Below are 10523 nucleotides of genomic sequence, written 5' to 3' on the forward strand. Positions count from 1 at the left end.
CGGTACGCGGGCCTCTCACTGTTGTGGCCTCTCCCATTGCAGAGCACAGGCTCCAGACGCGCAGGCTCAGCGGTCATGGCTCACGGGCCTATCCGCTCCACGGCATGTGGGATCCTCCCGGACCGGGGCAGGAACCCGCGTCCCCTGCATCGGCAGGCGGACTCTCAACCACTGCGCCACCACGGAAGCCCCCAGTTTTTTTTTTTAAGTTATATACTTTGGAGATATTTATCAGGTTGTAGCAATGATTCTCACAAGCAGATTTTTTCCAGCTTTATTGCAATATAAGTGGCATACAACATTGTGTAAGTTTAAGATGTACAATGTGATGATTTGATACTTGTATACATTGTGAAATAATTACCACGAAGGTTAGTTAACACCTCTATCACTTAACATAGTTACCATTTGTTTTTTGGTGTGGAGAGAAGATTTAAGATGTACTCTTTTAGCAACTTTCAAGTATATAATACAGTTAACTATAACTATACATTGTTAATTATAATCACCATGCTGTACCTTCGACCCCCAAAAGTTATTCATCTTCTAACTGGAATTTGGTACCCTTTGATCAGCACCTCCCCATTCCCCTCACCTGCCACCACCTAATAACCACTGTTCTACTCTGTTTCTATGAGTTTGGCTTTTTTAGATTCCACATATGTGAGAGAAAATACAGTATTTGCTTTTCTCTGTCTCATTTATTTCACTTAGCATATGCCCTCAAGGTCCATCCACATGGTCACACAAAAGGCAGAACTTCCTTCTTTTTTTGTGGCTGAATAATATACCACATCTTCTTAATCCATTTATCTATTGATGGACACTTAGGTTGTTACCATGCCTTGGCTATCATGAATAACGTTGCAATGAACGTGGGAGTGCAGATATTGATTCTGTATCACTTTGAGATAGTGATTTCATTTCTTCAGATATATACCCAGAAGTGAGATTGCTGGATCATATGGTAGTTCATTCTATTTTTAATTTTTTTCAGGAACCACCATACTATTTTCCATATGGGCTGCACCAATTTACATTCCTACCAACAGTGTACAAGTGTTCTCTTTTTCAAAAACATTTTTTAAATCTACTCTTTATTGGTTTAAAAAAATTCATGAAACCCCTTACACCATATATAAAAATTAACTCAAAATGGATCAAAGACCTAAACTTAAGAACTAAAACCACAAAACTCATAGAAGAAGAAAACATGGGAACAAATCTTCATGATTTTAGATTTGGGAATGGTTTCTTTTATATGACACCAAAAGCACAGGCAACAGCAAACGACAAAAAAATGGGTAAACTGGACTTCATTAAAATTAAAAACTTTTGTGTATCAAAGGACACTATGAAAAGAGTGAAAAGACAACTTACAGAATGAGAGAAAATATTTGGAAATCACATATCTGGTAAGGGTTTAATATCCAGAATAAATACAGAACTCCTTCAACTCAGCAACAAAAAGACAAATAATCCAATTTCAAAATGGGCAAAGGACTTGAATGAACATCTCTCCAAAGAAGACATACCAATGGCCAGTAAGTATATGAAAAGATTCTCAACATCTTTAGGTATTAAGGAAATGCAAATCAAAACCACAATGAGATATCACTTCAAAGCTATTAGGATGGCTATTAATAAATAAATAAATGAACAAACAAACAGCAGAAAATAAGTGTTGGTAAGGATGCAGAGAAATTGGACCATCGTACATTGAAGGTGGTAATGTAAAATGGTGCAGTCAATGTGAAAAACAGTTTAATCATTCCTCAAAAAGCGAAATATAGAATTACCATGTGACCCAACAATTCTATTCCTAAGTATATGCCCAAAAAGAATTGAAAACAAAGACTCAAGCAGATACTTGTATGCCAGTGTTCACTGCAGCATTATTAACAATAGCCAAAATGTGGAAACAACCCAAGTGTCCCTTGACACATGAATGGATAAACAAATGTGGTATATCCATACAATGTAATATTATTCAGTCATAAAAAGGAATTCTGATACATGCTACAACACAGGTGAGACTTGAAAACATTATGCTAAGTGAAATAAGCCAGACACAAAAGGGAAAATATTGTGTGATTCCACTTATATGAAATATCTAAATTAGGCAAATTCATAGAGACAGAAAGTTAGAGGTTCCCAGGGGCTGAAGAGAGGGAGGACTGGAGAGTTATTGCTTTAATGGCTACAGAATTTCTGTGTGGGGTGATGAAAAAGTTTTGGAAATAGATAGTGGTAATGGTTGTACAACACTCTGAATATAATTAATGCCACATGATTACTATAAAAATGGTCAAAATGGCAGATTTTATTTTACGTATGTTTTACCACAATAAGAAATATGTTTTAAAAATCCATGAAACCAGGCTTCCCTGGTGGCGCAGTGGTTGAGAGTCCACCTGCCGATGCAGGGGACGCGAGTTCGTGCCCCGGTTCGGGAAGATCCCACATGCCGCGGAGCGGCTGGGCCCATGAGCCATGGCCGCTGAGCCTGCGTGTCCGGAGCCTGTGCTCCGCAACGGGAGAGGCCACAACAGTGAGAGGCCCGCGTACCGCAAAAAATAAAACAAACAAACAAACAAACAAAATAACTAACAAAAATCCATGAAACCCACTGTGCCATTTACTATCTTCTCCCAATTTACACTGTCAGATAAATGTCACTGAAATTAACAGGAAATGTGAAATTCCTTTTGATAAGAACAAGGAATGGATTACTAATTTATGCCAGAGATCAGGTACAGATGTTGTCATAGTATAAATATTACCACCACATAACATTATTTCACAGGACACTCAGGAGACCACCCTGAATCTGGAACAAGTCTTCTAAACATGCACAGATCTAGAAGGAAATGTATTATGGAATATATATGCCCTCATTCTACAAAGACAGATTCCCTTTTTCCTCCTGATTTAATTAAGTTTCTCCTTAAGATAATCCTATTGTGTGTGGACTTATTATAGTTGAGATTAGTTTTTAGAAAGAAATAAACACAGGAGGTAATGTGGTCTTTGAGTAAGAAAATCAATTTAATTCGGCATTATTCAGAAATGGTGTTTTAAAGGAAAAACCCATAAATTCTGACGCTCTCATGTTTCTATATTCTGAATCTGGTCATCATAATACAGATTATTTAGATGTTGCCGATAGATTCCAGTAAAATTTTGAAACATGGGAATACAGATAACATATTTTTTAATCACTAGGATTAATACAGATAATATAAACAGAGAAAGATAAAACAATGTCATGTTGGATATTCAGTAATCCATTAATCAAGGATAAAAGTTTTCTAATAGCCATTACAAAGAAAATCAAAGAATATATAAATTTTAATTTAGCATAGCACTGCACCACATCATAGCTTATGGGAGGCTTCTGAAGCAGCTAGCAACAGATGGATTCCTGGTCATTCACTAAGAATTTGGAAATGCCAATGGTAAAGAAAACTGGACTGCTCCAAAAAGATTTTAAATAAAAAGAGTATAAATTCCCCAAAACCTTATGGAGAACTGTTATGAGTTTAGGCACTACTGAATAAAACTGCAGTTAAGAAAGCCAGTTATTTTTAGAGGGAAAATAAATTTTCCTATGATAATTCAGATGAAACTGGTAAATGGATAACTGCCTTAATAAAAAGGAGAGAGAAAGCTCAACATAACAGCAATTTATACAAAACAAGAAGGGATAGTGATAAAAGAGATAAGGAATATCTTTAAGGCATATTATGAGCATATGTAAATCTGAAAACCTGGTAAGTGTGGTAGATTTAGAAAGTTTTGGGGAAAGAATTTGAAATCTTAAATTTCTTCTTAAATGGAAAGTTTTCAAAGATGAAAGATCTGTCTACCTTGAAAGCGTGCAGATTCAATCACCCCAACATATGGGGAGGTCTAGAATAGGACCCACAGTTTCCGTTGACACATTTCAACGATATGGAGGACTCAATCCCATTTTGAAGTCGCGGTATTTTACTGAATTGCTCCTAAATCAATTCTCTGGCGCTGTGAAAAAGCATTTACCTGTATTAGTCAGGACTCTCTTCATTACAAATGACAAAAACTAACTCAGGTTGGCCTCCCCAAACTAGCAGACTAGGTCGGTTTCTGTAGCTGGGAAAAGATACTGGATTAGAGAAACAGGAGCTAAGCTTAAGGACTGGTGATCTGAGTTCACCACTGCCTGGATTTTTTTTTCCCTTTCTACTTGTCTCCAGTTTCTGTTTGCCTTTAATGTCTGCATCCATCTCCAGCTGGACAGAATAAAGCCAAGCCAAGGCAAGCCAGGATTGAAGTAATTGGAAGCAAGAGAGAGAATGAGAGGGGGAAAGTGTCTCTATGGCGGGAGTCCAGAGTTTCAAACTCCGGGTTCTGAGATCCCCAGAACCAAGCAAGTTCCTGAAACTCTTCCTCTGGTTTGGCTAGCGTTTGCAAGATCCTTCAACTAAAGCCCCCCTTGGGCTCAGGCTAGTCTGAGTTGAGATTCTGTCACTGGTAACCAAGAGTCCACACTAATATCGTACAGCTCTCTGAATAGTGCTGAAGAACTGACTTCCTGGGAAAGGAAATGTGTTGGCAAGTAAACATCAACCTAATCATTTGGGATTTATTACAAAAGGAGGGTACACTTAAGTGAGGCTTCAGCAGAGGGATGGGTGCAAGTTATTCATGAGGCATGAAAGTGAAGCAGAAACTGAAGCAGGGCAAAATTATAAAGAGTTAAAGTAAAAGAAAGGGAGTTAATGATATGGATATGTGATACTGGTCAGCAATTTTACTAATTTCCACACTCAACAAGCATTCATTGAACATTCTCTATGTGCCAGGTACTGTGGCAGGTGCTATGAAGGCCCAAAATACGTGTAATGCACAGTTCCTTCCCTCAAGCAGTGTATACTTCAGTAGGGACACAAAACAGTTCCTCACATTACAGTTCTACAAAGTTGTAGTGATATGGACCAAAAATAAGACAAGGCAAAGAATTCTTGATTCTCAATTTTGGAAGAGATTTGTCCCAGATGGGAGAATGGGGCAGGTTCATGCAGGAGTAGTATTAACCTTGATATTGACAGATAGGCATCTTTAGAACAAATAAAGTGGAAGGAGAGGGGAGAGAAAGAGTAGTTAAAACACTCCAAATACAGAGAAGAATAAAAGCAAAAGCACAGGAGTTTGTGAACATCATAATTTGCTAGAATGGTGGATTTTGCCAGAAGATATAAGGTCTTAAATATCAGATTCAGGGATTTAGACTTTATCTGGGGGAATGAGGCACCAATGCAAATGTATGAACAGAATGGAGCCAGATTAATAAGACAGTGGTAGATAGGATGATCTGACACTAGAAGAGATGGAAGTCAGGATAATTCCTCAGCAGTCTTTTAAATTAGTCCAGATGAGAGGTAATAAGTAAGTCACTTGAGAAGTTACTGAGGAAATGGGGAAATAAGAGTAGTTGTGGAAAATATAATGGAGGTAGGACAGGCCTTCACAACTGGTTAGACATAAGGAAAGAGGATGCCTGGGTTGCATGCTCAGGGGCTGGAAAGAAAAGAGGGCCACTAACTGAACTGGGGGAGGGAAGGGACGGAAGCAAGTTTGTGGGAGGAAAGGATAGTTTGGGCCATCTCAGGTTTAGGTGTTTAGGTGTTTTGTGGACATCCTGGGGTAGAAGACCAGGAAGCAGTTAGGTGTAAGACCCCTGAGTTCAGAAGAGAAGTTGGAAACACAGGTTTTTATTCGTAAGAAGTCTGCAAAGGAGAGGTAGTTGAGATCAAGGAGGGTTACTATCATACTTCCGCTGTCGTGAGGAAAAAATGAGATGACAAATGCAAAGCACGTGGATCACTTCCGGGAACAAGGTGAGTACTCAGTGAGTGCTGTCCTGAAGCATCTGCAGAGTTGATTGTTCTAATGAATGGAGATAGTTAAATAAATAATTGTATAGTTATATGATAGGAGATTATTCAGTTCTTTAAAATCATGTTTGTGAAGAATAGTAAAATGACTTGGGAGAATACCTTTAATTTAATATTAAGAGGGAGAATCAGAATATAAAATGGAAATTTTACTAAGTAGAAATATACATACACATACACAAACACTTGTAGTTAAAAAAAACGTTCACAGTGGTTCTATCTGGAGAATGGGAATGATTGGGATTTAAGTTTTTTCTTAAAGAATGTAATTTAAATACTTAAATAAATTTAAGTATTTCAGTCTATTATCCGTATTTTTATGATAAGTGTGTAATACTTTAGAGTCAGAAAACAATTTTTAATTGAAGTTAGTTGATTTACAATGTTGTGATTCAGATATATCTATATCTATGTAGGTATAGATATAGATATTCTTTTTCAGATTCTTTTCCATTTTAAGTTATTAAAGATATTGAATATAGTTCCCTGTACTATACAGTAGGTCCTCGTTTATTTTATATATAGTAGTGTGTATCTTTTAATCCAAAACTCCTAATTTTTCTTCCCCTCCCTCTCCCATTTCCCCTTTGGTAACCATAAGTTTGTTTTTTACACCTATGAGTTTATTTCTAGAAAACAAATTTTATACAAAGAAAGTTTGCTCAATAACATCAAATACTGTAGAAAGTTAAAGAAGAGGGGAGGTCATTGGTCTTGGCAACTAGATGGTCACTGATGACAGTTTTAGTAAAATAGTGATGGTGGAAGCTTTTTTTTTAATATAATAAGTATTTCATGCGTAAAAAATTATTTAAATAAATAGAACATTATCAAAATGGCTGAAGCCTTCAGTGTACTCCTTTCTAATAACATTTCCCTTCCTTCCTGCAAGAGGTAGAGATTATTCAGAGTGTTGTCCTTAAAGCCACATTTTGGTAGAGGATGGAGGTAGGGGCTGAGAGGCTCTTTGATGAGTTGGTAGAAAAGTGGAGGAGAATAAGAGGACAATAGCTTGAAGAGGATGCAGAGTGGAGAGAAGCGTTTTAATACAGAATAGAGCAGAAGTGAGCAAGTTTCCAGCAGAAGTAAGGGCACCAGATAGAGACTAAGGATGCAAGAGAGATGGGAAGCTGTAACTAAGACAATCCACTGTCAAATGCGTAGAAATGTTTAAAATAGGCACTTTGGGGTGAAATTCAGCTACATGATGGAATGATCCATTCTGGTCATAAGACAGATCCATTAATTGAAATTAATGCATTTATTTTCCTTGTCCTTTATATATTCCTTCAGGCAAAATATATGTTAACATTAGCATAAACCTTTTTCTTTTTTGTTTTTCTTTTGTCTGCGTTGGATCTTCGCTGCTCCACTCAGGCTTTCTCTAGTTGCGGCGAGCGGGGGCTACTCTTCAACGTGGTGCATGAACTTCTCACTGCGGTGGCATCTCTTGTTGTGGAGCACGGGCTCTAGGGTACGCAGGCTTTAGTAGTTGCGGCGTGCGGGCTCTAGAGCGCAGGCTCAGTAGTTGTGGCACACGGGCTTAGTTGCTCCACGGCACGTGGGATCTTCCCAGACCAGGGATGGAACCCGTGTCCCCTGCATTGGCAGGCAGATTGTTAGCCACCGCACCACCAGGGAAGTTCCAGCATAAACCTTTTTCAAGCGGACAAATCCCACTGGAAATTTTATAAAAGTAAATAAATGGTTAAAACTCAGCAAAACGTTAGAACAGAGAGAAGGGTGTTGCTGCACTTCCTTAAAGAAGTGAACCCTGTAAAAGAGAATATTTCTCCTTTTTTATTTCAAATAGTGCCACATGCACAAATCAATTCGTGGTCCCATTTTTACATTATTACTGAAAATGAATAAAAGAGCTCCTTGGCTCTGTTCAAGATGTCACTCTATTTTTCTCAACAAGATTATGCAATAATATCCAAATTCTAACCAACAGATTGAGTTGGGGTGTGAAACAAATTATTCATAGAGGTAGGACTCGCTTCCTAAAAGGTTGACTCTCATATCACAACGTGAGCAGGGTCTGAGTATTATTAGTTGCGCCCCAAATATTTCATTCCCAGTTCTGATGATAATGAAATATACTAAACTAGCATTTGATAGTATTAAAATGGCAACATGCTTTGGAAGGATTTAAAGGACTTGGTCTCAAGAAACCATTTACAATTCAGCGGGTATGCCTCCTGAAGGCATATACTTTTGAAGGCATTTATTAAAATTAATCAGCATTAACCTGCATTCTTTACTTAAGGGGGTAAAGTGATCCAGAATAACATCTGTCTCTGTAACTATATTTGCCTGATATTAAATTGCTTTTGTACATGTTTTAGGCAAAATAATAATGTATTAAAGTATTATGAACTCAGGAAGCTTCTAATTATTTATCACTGAAAATTATTTACCACTAAAGTTATTTTGAATTTTCTTTCATCTAAAAAATCGTAGTGTATTATGTTTTTGTTTCTGAGAGATATTACATGGACATATATTTGAGTCTCAATATTTTATGATTAGAAAAATAAAGTCACAAAGTAAGGCCCTAAAATTGTTTTCAGACTGACTCCTTTATTAATGAGACAGTGAATAGTATTCATATATAATTTTCATAAGATGATGTACTTATAAAAAACAACAAAATTTTCCTGTATGGAGTAATATTATTATCATCATTTTGGTAAATATTGGGGACATATTTCCAAAAGAGAAATTAAAGACCTTCTCTAGGGACTACCATTGCTCTTGAGTAAGTTATTTAACCTCTGAGCTTAGACTGGTACCCACAAATAACTAGCTTATCTATAGCTGTCAGTCATGCACTTGTAGGTTCTACCCCTAGTCCCACAGATAGATCATCGCACTCATAGAAAAAACCCAGTCATCATTAACCAGCATGCCACTGGGCAAGGGCCTACTGAACTATTTGATATTTTGAACTATGTCCTTTGATAAAGATAACAATTAGATTAAAAAGAAATAAAATGTTAAACACTGGATTAGAACAGAAAATCAAATCTAATTCTGGGTGGTTTACCAGCCTGAGTCCACTCAGGAAAGCAAAAACCATGCTAGGTATTTCAAACAGAGTTATTTAATACAGAGATTTGTTACACAGGTATTGAAAGGTTGCAAGTGGGATGCTGAGGTAACCTAGAGAAAACATCAGGAAAAACTACCACCTTGAGGGCTGGGAAAACAAATAGGAAAAGATGGTGTTACTAGAACCTGAAAGTTCTGTGGGAGTGCAGGACAAGAAGGGACATGCCCATGGAGCTGATTTTTGCTGAAAAGTCTAAGGAGGGTCATAGCCAGGTGTGTGCTAGAAGGTCAAGGGGACAGAACTGGAAGGTAATGAAAATGGGATGCTGGGGATAGTGTGGCAGGTGCTAGGACAGTTGATGGGTGGGGGGTGAGGGAGTGTGGTGGGGCTGTCACTCCAACAGCATGGCTGCTGCATATACCTCTTAGGGGCAGCTGCACACTGGCTTTGGAAGTACCAAGAAAGGCTGGAGGATACAGCTATAGCTGTTCTCTCCTGCTGGAGGGATTCAGACCTGAATTGGAGGCCAGGAGAGGGCACATTATTTCCTCCACCTGCCTTCCAGTCTCCCATCAATGCCTCCTATTGGTAGAATCTATGTGGAAGTGGGCTGGGAGATGAAGTTATGAAGTCTCAGTCCCACTATCACAGAGCAGCCTATAGATAGGGGGGCATGGGGCTGAGAAAAATTAGGCAAATAAATGGCAAGGTAATTGTGTGTATTTCACAGTTAAGGTATGTTAAAGTTTTTGCCATCAGAAGAATCAGAAGAGACCCATGGTCTCTTGAGAGACAGTTTGGGAGATAATTCTCCCCTGGACGCCTGTGTTTCTGCATGTCTCATGAGCCAAAGCACTGAAAATTCGTTATCCACTACCTTTTCAAGAATGTTCATACAACAGATAGCTTTGGAAGATAGACATAGTGTGTCTCTCTGGAATAGAGGGAAGGTATGTTTGCTGTCCAGTATAATAAAGATACAGTTTTCCCCAGGGCAAAGGTTGGAAAAGTTTGTTTGCATGAGGAACGAAGGAGAAGATTATAAAAGATTGAGTTTTCCAAAGCTGTGATTCCTCAGCTGTGACACAAACCTACTGCATAGGTATCGCCCTGATATGTTCTGAATCACCCTCATGAAACTTGGGGAACAAGAGGGCCTGAATATGAAGCTCATGATGGTTGTTGTGCCATAAGTAATAAAGCCCTTTGTCTCCGACCCAGGAGTCCCATTACCTCTGTCAACATCCATGTGTCAGGTTAACCTAATTGCTTACAAACAGGATAAAATCTCAGATCCTTCATAGTTCTTGAGAGAACTTTCCATTCAATTCAACAGACATTTACTATGATACTGCTGTTTAACCAACTTTCATAGACTTGTCCAGTGTACACAAGATGAGCAGTCTTAGCCCTCAAGCAGTTCACAGTGTAGAAGGAAAGGGATGTGCTCCAGCACCACCTCCATCACCACCACCACCACCCCCTCCACCACCACCACCACCTCCACCACCACCACCACCTCCATCACCATC

The sequence above is a fragment of the Lipotes vexillifer genome, unplaced genomic scaffold, assembly GCF_000442215.2.
Source record: "Lipotes vexillifer unplaced genomic scaffold, Lipotes_vexillifer_v1.1 scaffold418, whole genome shotgun sequence".
In the NCBI taxonomy this organism is placed as follows: domain Eukaryota; kingdom Metazoa; phylum Chordata; class Mammalia; order Artiodactyla; family Lipotidae; genus Lipotes; species Lipotes vexillifer.